General features: G+C 40.1%; 1 protein-coding gene across 2 annotated transcripts in view; it reads right to left on the bottom strand.

The window, feature by feature from the left end:
- The window catches only part of RGL1 (ral guanine nucleotide dissociation stimulator like 1), a 270,929-nt gene that overhangs the window by 72,966 nt on the left and 185,072 nt on the right, over window positions 1-12,891 (bottom strand). The window lies entirely within an intron of this gene.

Genomic DNA, 12,891 nt, shown 5'->3' with positions numbered 1-12,891 from the left:
CTCACTGGCTCCTCCCCACATCAGGCATCCTCCTGCCTCAGAATCTCTGCACTGCTGTCAACTGCTTCCCAGGCCCACTCCAATGGCACACTCCCTGGGCTCCTGCAGGCCTCAACTCCAACATCACTTTATCAGTGAGGCCTTCCCTGACCATCCTATGCAAAAGAAACACTAACACCACTGCTTTATTCTCTTCCACAGCCTTGAATACCTTCCAGCAAACTGTACAATTAATATAGTTGTTAACTGTCCATTAGAACATAAACCCCATAAGAGCAGGACTTCTGTCTCTTTAGAGCTTAAAACAGTGCCTAGCACAAATAGGAATGTTGATGACTATTTCTAGTGGGGTCCCCTAAGCAGACATGAAAATGAACTTCCTAACAACTAGGTTCAAAATTGTCTCTATAAAGGCATCATGTGACGTTTTACTTATACACATGTCTTAACCTGTCCGTGCCTTCATTTCTAACAATCTAGGAGGATAAAAAAGCTTTAGGATAGCTGGGATCATTACAGAAAATCTAAAATTAAAATGCAAAAGTAATAAATAAGATCTTAAAGCTGAGATCTTGAAGGCATAAGCAGTATAAAAGGCAAAATAATGTATGTATATAGTTTTACAGAGGAGACCTTTAGAAGCAAGATAAAATTAAAAAGCCAACAACCCTCTGGAATTTAACAGACTAGGGAGAGGATAATTATTTGCCCCTGCATTTTTCTTATCATTAAGGAGAATTAAATCTTACAGAAAAGAAACTAGACCAGAATTGGAAATAAGTTCTCTTTAATGTTCAAGCTAGGTCATTTGAGAGTTAAGAGTTAGTTTTATGAGATTAAGAGTGTTTCTTTGATGTTTTCTGGACCCTCTCATAGCTTCCCATCAAAAATCAAAGTCAAGTTCAATTCATTTACTCCAGGGGAGTAAATAAAGGGTGTGTGTGTGTGTGTGTGTGTGTTTTTAATTAATGAGTAGCTACAGACAAACCTGTCAACAATGTCACCTCTAATTTCTGCAAAACCTCCCTAGGATTTAAGATCAAAGCTCCAACCTCTTAAGAAGGCTTACCATTGAGAAACTGCCTTTCTTTAAATGGTAATTCAAAAAATTTAAATTAAAATACAAATTATCAGAATAACTTCTGACATGGTTTACTCTATAGTCACAAGGCAAAAGAAAGAACTGTGAATGTCTTCTAAAGTATAAATTATTTACTGTTACCTAGAAATGACTAGAAAAAGAGAAAAAATTCATGCTTAACTGGTTGCTAATATTTAAACAGGAAACAGTTATTTCCAAGGGGAAAGGATGTATTGTTTGGAGCCTATCTGGGCAGAAAAAAATGTTTAATATGTGTTTAAAAGGAGGACCAGGGACACCTGAAGTTCAGAAAAATCTTAAGATAATGTTAACCCCGGGACAGCCCTTCTGGTGTGGGGGACAGGGGGCAGCTTTCTAACCTCTACTCCCTAACAGAAGAGTCTCAGCAACATCAGACCAGGATGGGGATAATCCTAAAGAACATTTCAGGCTCCACTTGATTATGGCAAGTGATCCCTTGATAACAGCAGTTAAAAATTACTGAGAGCTCATTACAGGCCAGGCACTGTGCTAAGCACATCACATGGATTGTTTCCTTTGGATGGATGGATTATCTCATGATTATCCTATATGGGGCTTCCCTGGTGGCTCAGATGGTAAAGAATCCACCTGCAATGCGGGAGACCTGGGTTCAATCCCTGGGTTGGGAAGATCCCCTGGAGGAGGGCATGGCAACCCACTCCAGTATTCTGGCTTGGAGAATCTCCATGGACAGAGGAGCCTGGTGGGCTAGAGTCCATGGGGTTGCAAAGAGTCAGACACAACTGAGCGACTAAGCACATAATCCTATATGGTAGAATTATTCTTCTTCCTATTTAATGAATGAGAAAATAAGGCTCAGAGAGCTTAAGCCATTTGCCCTCGAAGACACAGCTAATCAGTAAAGCAAGGAATTGAACCTTGACAGTCAGGCTCTAGAGTCCAGCCTCTGAGCCACCACCCTATCACACAAACCACAGTTATTTTATTTATTTATGTATCCCTTCACCAAATGATAAATTCTTTAGGGTTGGAAACCTTGGATTTTTCACTTAATCATTCTTTATTTTTTCACTCATTTAGTCCTCATTATTTATTAAAGCTTATGTTTGGGTACTATTCTGGGCATTGAGGATACAGCAGTGAACTAACCCCAACCCCTGTTTTCATGGGGCGGGGGGGAGATAAACAATAAACTAGTGATTAATGAATATATAATAGAGAGATGGTGAAAAGTACAGTGGAGAAAAGAAAAAAAAGAAGCTAAAGGTGCTCAGACATGACTGGAGAGCCTGCGGTGGCAGCTTCCTACGAGTGTCCAGGGCAGGCCCCACATGAACATGACAATGAACTAAAATCTATCAAGGGTCAGGGAGCAGGCTACAGAGATCTCCAGGAATGGAGCCTTCCAAGAGGAGGAGAGGGTCTATGCAAATGCCCTGGGGCAGTGGCAGGATGATGTGCTTGAGAAACGTCAAGAAGGCCACTGAGACAGGAGCAGAAGAGATGAAGCAGAAACAGAGAAGGAGGTAAGCGTGGAGGCGGCGCGGGCAGAACCCGAGGGCCAAGCCGGCCACGGTCAGGGATTTGATTTCACCTTTTATCTCACTTACTGGTACCTGCCCTGAGCCTGGAGGAGAGCCTGGGCTTGGGGGACACTCACTAAACACTGGCTAAGTGAATTAAATCATGCCCTCGACTATCACGAATCAAAGAGTGGGAGGGAGAGGAGGAGAGGGCAGAAGCCATTTACTGGGGATGATGAGAGAAGAGAGAGGAGGAAGTCAGGGCAGGGGAGACCGCACAGGAAGCCACTGATTCAGGCACCTCTGGGGGCCTTTGCTTTTCTCATCAAGCCCAGCCTGGGAACATCTGAGGCATTTTTTCTTTAACTGACCCACAAGAACACAGGTCAGGTATGAGGAAAATGTTCAGAAGCTGACCTTGACTCAGGATAATGACACGGAGAAATAGCCTGCAGATGTCGGGAACACCAAGCGAGGCCTCGGTGAGGGAGGTGGCCTCTGCACCGCAGAGCAGCTGCTGGGGGGATGTTTCTAATCACCCTGAATAACATCCTCCACGGTGGGCACCTCTCCACTCAAGCGTGGCCCGACTACTGGGTCACGGCCACCAAGCCTGCCGTGGAAAGGTCTTGTTACCATCATGAAGCCACTTATTCAAGGAGAAGACAAAGGTCAGAGACAACAAGGTAAAAACTCCTTGTTCTTGGAAGAGGCCAGTGATGCTGGACAGTGAACCAGGCAGCGTGCATTCACACACGAGGTCCGGTTCTTGAGGCAGTTTTCCCGTGGTTAGAAAAAGCCAGAAGACCCAGAAGGATCCTCAGTCCTCTGTGAAGGGCCCTCCACCTTCCTTGCCCTTCGATTCACCACAGTATCTTTATGTTAGTCCCTGAGAGTTAAGGCAACATTAACAGCGCAAAGAACTTAGTATTTCTGTTCCACTTGACAGTTACGAAATACTGCAAAAATTCTCCTTGACAGTATCTTCACCCCCAGTCCTGACCCACAACTGTCTGAATGGGAGACCAAGAAAAAAATTCAAGGGCTTTATAATCCCTATTCTGCCAGGGGAAGAAAACAAAAAGGTGTCTCTTGCTAGAACTTGATTCTCATTCACACATCGAGTCTGTTCTCAAGTCTGATGGCCTTCGCTCCCTTGCCGTCAGGTTTCTTGGGGTTTTTCCATTCCAAGGCCTGGCCACCCATTTCTCTTCTCTGGCCCACTTGCTGGCCCCAGAGAGTCCGGTGGCTCCTCAGTGCCTCCTCCTTCCGCCTGTGGTTGCTAACAGTTCTAAACCATCAGCTGCAGATCTGTCTTTTTAGCATGCTACAGCTGCCACGGCTATAAGGAAGGTTGGAAGTTTGACCAAAGAAAAAGGTTAGGACTGGGGGCAAGGAGCAGGCAACACCCTGAAAACCACAGAAACTGTTTACAAGTCAGGGGTTTCCTTAGGTTTAAGATGAATTAATACATCATTAGCAACTCAGTGCCAGGCTGTGGCTCAGTCCATGTGCCTAGAGCCCGTGCTCCGCAACAAGAGAAGCCACCGCAATGAGAAGCCCAAGCGCCGCAACGAAGAGAAGCCCCTGCTCGCTGCAACTAGAGACAGCCTGAGCACAGCAACAAAGATCCAGCACAGTCATAAATAAAGTAAATAAATAAATCTTTTTAAAAGTCAATCACTTTCCTATATGCCAGTAATAAACAAGTGAAATTTGAAATTAAAAACATACTCCTTTTACATCAGTACTCCTGCAAAATTAAAATACTTAGGTATAAATTCAAAATATATATACATGGTCTATATAAGGAAAACTATGAAACTCTGATGAAAGATATCAAAGAACTACTACATAATGGGAGAGAGATTCCATGTTCATAGGAAGACTCAGTACTGTCAAGACGGTTCTTCCCAACTCAATCTGTAGGTTCAGTGCAATCACCATCAAACTCCCAGCAAGTTATTTTGTGGATTTTGACAAACTGATTCTAAAGTTTATATGGAGATGCAAAAGAACTACAGAATAGCCAACTCTATACTGAAGAAGAACAAAGTCAGAGGGCTGATGCTATCTGACTTCAAGACTTGCTATAATGCTATAGTAATCAAGACAGTGGGGTATTAATGAAAACATAGACAAATAGATCAACTGAATAAAGTTCAGAAATAGACTTGTACAAATACAGTCCATTGATCTTTGACAGAAGAGCTAAGGCAACACAGTGGAGCAAAGGTAGTCTTTTCAGAAAATGATGGGTGAACAACTAGACACTGATGTGCAAAACAATGGATCTAGACGAACACCTTACACATTTCAAAAAATTAACTCAAAATAGATCATAGACCTAAATGTAAAACATAAAACTATTAAACTTCTAGGAAAAAAAATATGAGAAAACCTAGATGACCTGGGATATGATAATGATCTTTCAGATATAAGACCAAAGTCACAAATCATGAAAAAATTTTTATAAACTAGACTTCATTAAAATTAAAAACCTCTGCTCTGCAAAAGATGGTGTGAAGAGAATGAGAAGACAAGCCACAGACTTAAAAGAAAATATTTGCAAAAGCCCCCTCTGATAAAGTGCTGTTATTCAAAATACACAAAGAACTCTTAAAATTCAACAATAAGAAAACAAACAACAGAATTTTTAGAAATGGGCAAAAGACCTGAAAAGACAAAGAAGATACAAAAGAATCTTGTGTCTTACCAAAGAAGATACACAGATGACAAGTCCAAATATGAAAAAATATTCACTATCATTTGCCATTAGGGAACTACAAATTAAAACTGCAATGAGATACCATTACACACCTATTAGAATGGCCAAAATCCAAAACATTGACAACAGCAAATGCTCTCAAGGATGTGGAGAAACAGGAATTCCCATTCACTGCTCATGAGACTACAAAATGGTGTAGAAACTCTAGGAAACAGTTTAATAGTTTTTTACAAAGCTAAATATACTTTTCCCCTATGATCCAAAATTCTTGCTCCCTGGTATTTACCCAAAGGAGCTGAAAACTTATGTCTACACAAAAGCCTGCACACGGATGTTTATAGCACTTTTACTCTTAATTGCCAAAACTTAGATGCAACCAAGATGTTCTTCAGTAAGTGTTGCTGTTGTTCAGTCACTCAGACATGTCCAAATCTTTGCGACCCCATGGACTGCAGCACGCTAGGTTTCCCTGTCCTTCACTATCCCCCGGAGTTTGTTCAAATTCGGGTCCATCGGGTCGACGATGCCATCCAATCATGTTGTTCTCTGTTGCTCCCTTCTCTTCCGGCCTTCACTCTTTCCCAGCATCAGGGAGTGGGTAATTAAACTACAGGTCCAATCAGATAGTGGAATGTTATTCAGCACTAAAAAGAAATGAGCTATCAAGCTATGAAAAAACATAAAGAATCCTTAATTGTGTGTTATTAAGTGAAAGAAGCAAATCTGAAAAGGCTACACACTGTATGAGTCCAACAATACAACATTCTGAAAAGGGCAAAAACTACAGGTGGCACCAGTGGTAAAGAACTTGCCTGTCAATGCAGGATATATAAGAGATGCAGGTTTGAGCCCTGGGTCAGGAAGAGGCCCTGGAGAAGGCAACGGCAACTCGCTCCAGTATTCTTGCCTGGAAATTTCCATGGACAGAGGAGACTGGGGTCGCATGGACAGTCCATGGAGTCACAAAGAGTTGGACACGACTGACTGAGCACATACACATACATACACACATACAGAGACAGTAAAAAGACCAGTGATTGACAGGGATGGGGAGGGGGGGGGGAATGATGAACAGACAGACCACAGAGGATTTTTAAGGCAGCAAAACTATTCTGTATGATACCATGTAGTGATGGATATGTATCATTATACATTTGTCCAAATCCATAAAATGTACAACACCAAGAGTGAATTCTAATGTAAACTATGGACTTTGGGTGACAATAATGTGTCAATGGGGCTTCTCTGGTGGCTCAGATGGCAAAGAATCCACCTGCAGTGTGGCAGACCTGGGTTCGATCCCTGGGTTGGGAAGATCCCTCGGAGGAGGGCATGGCAACCCACCCCAGTAATCTTGCCTGGAGAATCCCCATGGACAGAGGATCCTGGAGGGCTATAGTCCATCGTGTTGCAAAGAGTCAGACATGACTAAACAACTAAGCACAAACAATATGTCAGTGATTGTAGCAAGTGTACTATTCTGGTGGAGAATGTCGATAGTAGGGGCATGCATGGGTGCAAAAGATATATGGGAAAGCTCTGCACTTTCCCACTTAATTCTGTGGTAAACCCAAACCTTCTCTGAAAATAGTCTATTTTTTTAACTGAAGTATAGTTGATTTACAACGCTGTGCCAGTCTCTGCTGTAAGGCAAAGTGACGCAGTTTTACACATATACACATTTTTAAAAATATTCTTTTCCACTTTATGGTTAAGCCCAGGAGACTGGATATAGTTCCCTGTGCTATACAGTGGGACCTTGCTGTCTATCCATTCTAAAGGTAATAGTTTGCATCTACCAGCCCCAAACTCCCACTGGATCCCTCTTCCTCCCTCTTGGCAACCACAGTCTGATCTCTATGTCCTTGAGTAAGTTTCTGTTTTGCATAGAGGTTCATTTTAGATTCCACATGTAAGTGGTACCATATAGCATGAAAAGAAATGAAAGGGAAACCTATTTGGTGGCACTTCTGATGAAATCTACAGAAACAAATCAAATGTTTTCAAGTCTTATATTTGATCGCTTTCTCTCTGCTGTGGAGGAACTGGTTTCATTGGTTGGGCAGCTCCATTCCTGCTGGTTGTTGGTGCATCAGCTTTTACATAGGAAGGTGTGACTACTCCATGTGTCATAAAGTATGGATTTAAGATTACTGTCACCATCGTAGTGATATATTTGCATAAGTCCTCCCGAGCTACTGCACTTGCTATACTCCTACCCTCTAAGAAGAGTTCTCTTTGGGGAGTAGTAAGATTCAGGTCAGGGGGTTTGGCTGAGTACATCGAACAGAAATACTCCAGATACATGGTCCCTATCAGTAGGGACCTTGACAGCCCATGACCTATCTAACAACAAAATATCACCGGCCAACATGAAGTTTTGTTTTGATAATACCCTCCTCTCTCATTCCATCTTCTCTTACTGTCTCTGTCACAGAACCTAGCTCTTACCTCCCAAGGACTGTATCAATTTTAATTTAATTATACACATTTATGTGTATGCTTATTTAAGTTACTCTCAGCCATTAAGCATGAAGAAGACAGGAGTCATGACTGGTTTGTTTACCATTGTATGCACAGTTCCTTGCACAGTACAGGGTAGATATTAAAACATCTGATAAAACTCATTTCAGTGGATGAATGAAAAGGAGCATGGATATTCAACTGAGCTGCTCACAACTGTGTCAAGGAAGTATCCCTCAGGAAATGCAAAATCTCTAAGGAAAATCAACTGAGATAATAGAGAAAAGGATATGAGCTGGATACCCAAATCATCCCTTTCTTTAGAAATGACATTAACATTTTCAAATGACATATAATGTGATCTGGTATGTTTGGAAAGAGCTTCCAAGTCAGAAAGAGATAAGTTTTTATTCCAGCTCTGCTTCTTGGTGACTGAAAGTTTCTGAGCCTCAATTTTCTCATTATATACATGCAGGTAACGATCAATGAACTAAATAAGATAAAATCTGAAAATGCATGGCAATCAAACATGGGAAGAAGAAATAAGTTCAAAGACCCACTGAATTAGTCTCCTCTCTGGTGACCTAAGCCAGCAAACCCAAGTCAGATTGGTCTTAAAAGCATAGTGTTATGGGATGGCCATTCAAAGGTTGCAGCCATTCAACCTTTATCCTCCAGAAGTCCCCCACTGGGAGAATTCACTCAAAATGAAGGGGCAATTCAGATTATCACTCAATCCTTTTCAAACTGTGACCTGAGTGCCATTAGTGGCTTAGCAAAAGTTTCTGGAGACCTAATTCACCCCATTTCTCTTGTCCTTAGCAGTCTGCTCATTTCTGCTATCAGAGAAAGAAAGAATGACCAAGAAAGAACCTAAAAGTAGCGAATGCGATAGCTGTTTGAAGAAAAATCTAGATGTTTGTATAGACATTTCATGGTTCTCAGTGAGGATCACTATCTGAAGTAGGTTTCTCCCTAAATTTGAGGTTAGGTGTTTTCAGTAGTATTTAACTTACTTTTTTTTAATGGTATGGTGGGAAGAAAACATATTTTTAAGTGAAATGTATGCTTAAAGTTGAAGTGAAAGTAAATGTGTTAGTCGCTCAGTCATGTGCAACTCTTTGTGACCCCACGGATTATAGCCCACTAGGCTCCTCCGTCCATGGGATTCTTCAGGCAAGAACACTGGAGTGGGTTGCCATGCCCTCCTCCAGGGGATCTTCCCAACCCAGGAACTGAACCCATGTCTCCTGCACTGAAAGAAGAATCTTTACCATCTGAGCCACAGAGCTCAAACACAAACAGCTAAACCACACTCAAAAACTTTCTTAGGTTGAAAGGAAGCCAATGAGCCTTAGAATTAACTCTTAGCCACAGTGAGAAGCACAGAAAACAGGATTTCTTGTTAACTGCTGATCACTCCCAAGGAAGCAATAAGGCACACACAAGGAATAGCCATATATGAATGCAAACCACTGTCCACTGGTCAATCACAAAGGCTCGTATTAGTAGAATGAAACAAAACAACTATCACAAATATTTTTAAATCACAGAAAGCAAACAGTTCCATATGATTAAAGCCACATGATTGGAAGTCTTAAGAAAAATCCGTTTGGTTTCAAATACGCTTTTCTCTGGAGGGAAATAAATACTGCAGCATCTGCCTTCAATCCATTCTGGACTGGTTAGGATTAGCACATCCTATAATAACTTCTCAGTGTTAATTTCACAAAGGATAAGTAATCTGCTATTAAGAATCCAAGAGAAATCATTTTTAAAAAAACAAAGCAGAACATCAGAGACCCATAAACAAGTTGACCACAATTTACTAATAAGAAAACAGTTTATTCAGCTTATCTTCAGAAAAGGTAAATATATGCAACTTAGTTGCTTACCTCCAAATTACAGACATTAAAATCCCCAACAACCAATTTAAGATCCCAATGTCTCGCAGAATCTGCTTTTTGGTTAAAATCAGAGATTAACATTTGGCCATAGGATATGAGTGAGTAGGAAATAGAGTGAGGAAGAAACACTCATGAAGTTTGTATGTATATATGGACAAATCCAAAGTCTGCAGAGCAAGCAAAATAAGTAGGATATATTTCTCTCAACTTCTGTAGAACATGTTAGAGCTTCATTTTTATACCATCGTATGCAGTTGTCTACTTGTTTTCTAAGTATCTTTTGCGGTAAAATATTAAGTTGTCAGGGTGGATCCATGTTTTGCAGGGCTACCTTATGTCATTTGAGGGATTTTCTCTAAGAAAAAGTATATAAAATTATGAATATCAATTATGTAGAGGGTACTCCCAGTGAAGGGCCCTAGAGGTTAAACACCAGCAACTTCACAGTAAATTCATCACAAGGGTGAGAATTTACCAAGTCTCCTATTTCTGCTTCGTCCATGTGGTGTCTTGCAGAGCATAGGGTATTTTAAAGACATTTCAGTACGTGTTGATTCCAGTCATGTCAGAATCAAAAGATCTGACTATGAGATTAAATTCAAGGTCAAGCCTTGGCCCACCTAAATGGTTCAAGATATATCTTAACTCTTCATTCAGTTATACCTTAAATGATAGTTTGAATTAAATGTAATTTCAATTCATGTTGATTCTGTTACTTAACAATTGTCATAATATTTTATCAATCCAAAAATGTCTACCCACTATGACAGGAAAACAAACAGAAGATTTTTAAAAATCATCACATAAAAGCTGGATGTACATGAGTCATAGACTAAACACTCTTGTTCCTGTATATGTCCACTATTTATGATGAGCAGCTGGAATTCATGTGCACTCCTTCATGGACGATAGACATCTGTGGTCTATTATCAGTGGAGTTACCCCATAAGCAGAAGAGGTTACCAGTTCCAAAGAAAACTTGTAGGAGTTTTTGATGTGTTGACCTATTTCTTTATACTGCCTGCCAACAGTTAGCATACTGCATCCTCTTTATAAATACAGAACAGAGGAAAGAAAATGCATATAATTCTTCAGGTTCTATTTATAGGTGTGAGGCAAACAACTATGAGACTATGAAAGAAATGACTCACTAATCCCACAGGTTTACACACCATGCTTAATATTTTAATTACTGCTGTGTAAAAAAACCTACAGAACTTCCCACTGCTGTCAAAGTCCAAAGCTCTCTAGGCTTTATTATGCACTGATCCAGTTAAGACATTTTGTGGATGTTCCTGAAAGTGAACATAAGAACATTCATTGATCCGAGTGATTTCACTCTATATGTATCTGGGAAGAAAATATCTTGAGAAAAACTCACTGTTATCAACACCTTATTCACATTGTAACAGAATTAGATTATTAAAGGCCTTTCTTAAGACTGATAAATGACTGCATAAAAAAATTTTTTAATGTCTTCGTAAGAAGAATGTTTATAAACAACTTTTAAAACCAAAGAACAAATTAGAAAAAAATATATTTCCAACAAATATAAGCAAAAAATTTGGGGGCCTCCCTAGTGGTCCAGTGGTTAAGACTCCAAGCTGCCAGTGTAGGAGGCATGGGTATGATCCCTGGTTGGGGAACTAAGATCTCATATGCTGTGCAATTCGGACAAAAAAAATATATATATATATGTATGTATATATGTACACACACATTTTAAGAAACCTAACTTTGTTATTGGATAGAGTTATAATTAGATGATCAATAATTAGGTAACAATAATCCAAAATAAAAATAAATAAAATATATGAAAATAGAGTTCATTTAAAAAAAAACCCACAAATGACCAATAAGTGTTTCAAAACTTGCTAAATCTCACTCATAAATGGTAAGAAACATAAATATAAAAACAATGAGCTCCCTTCCAACAGACAGATGACAGTAGAGATGGTTTCAATGCTGAAGATGAAAATACTACTCACAGTTGGCCAGAGTACAGGGAAACCAAAGCGACACTCATTCTCTGTGGACAGGAGAGTGGTCGGCACAGCTTTCTGAAGGGCAATCTAGCAACATCGTTCACATTTCAAAGTGCTCATATATTTTGGGGACTTCCCTCATGGTCCGGTGGCTAAGACTCCGGGCTGCCAATGCAGGGGTCCTGGATTCGATACCTATCAGGGAACTAGATCTCACATGCTACAACTAAAAAAGATCTTGCATGGTGCAATGAAGATTAAAGATCTGGAGTGCCTTACTAAGGCTCCTCTGTCTATGGGATTTCCCAGGCAAGAATACTGGAGTAGGTTGCCATTCCCTTCTCCAGGGGATCTTCCCAATCCAGGGATCAAACCCAAGTCTCCTGTATCACAGGTAGATTCTCTACCATCTGACCACCAGGGAAGCCCTACTAAGACCCAGTGCAGCCAAATAAATAAAGAAAAAAATATATTTTTTAAATGCTTATATATTTTGACCCATCAGTCACTCTTCTGTGAAATTATCCTATAGAATTCTCAGACAAGTGTTTATACTTAGGAAATATATACTCATAGTCACTCTTTGCAGCACTGCTCAAAAGCTTAAAAACAAACTAAACTAGAGAGAGCTTAACTGTAAATCCATAGGACTTCCCAGGTGTCTCAGTAGTAAAGAATTCACCTGCCAATGCAGGAGACACCGGTTCTATCCCTGGGTCAGGAAGATGCCCTGGAGGAGGAGATGGCAACCCACTCCAGTATTCCCACCTATTACATTCCAAGAATGGGGGAGCCTGGTGGCTGCAGTCCATGGGATCACAAAGAGTTGGATACAACTGATTGGGCACACACACAGAACATTCTATCCAATAAACATCGTAAAGTCACTAAAAAGAACACAGTATCTACCTATACCTACTGACTTTAAAATAACAATAACTTATGTTTCTTGAGCTTTCAATATCCCAGCCACTGTTCTAAACTCTTTATATATGTTAAAGACTTTACTGAGTAAAAAAAAAACATCTCCAAGATACAGATAAGTAAAAAAAGAAAGCTGCAGAATACACTGTGTACTGTGGTTCTATTCATACTATAAATATATATAAATATCATATATAAATACAAATATATAAACATACATTTGTATACACCCAAAAAAACTTGAGAATAATACCAAAGGAAGAGTTTACAGCTATTA

The sequence above is a fragment of the Muntiacus reevesi genome, chromosome 5 (assembly GCF_963930625.1).
Source record: "Muntiacus reevesi chromosome 5, mMunRee1.1, whole genome shotgun sequence".
Lineage (NCBI taxonomy): Eukaryota > Metazoa > Chordata > Mammalia > Artiodactyla > Cervidae > Muntiacus > Muntiacus reevesi.
The sequence above is the reverse complement of the archived record's forward strand: the minus strand, read 5'-3'. Positions and strand labels throughout refer to the sequence as shown.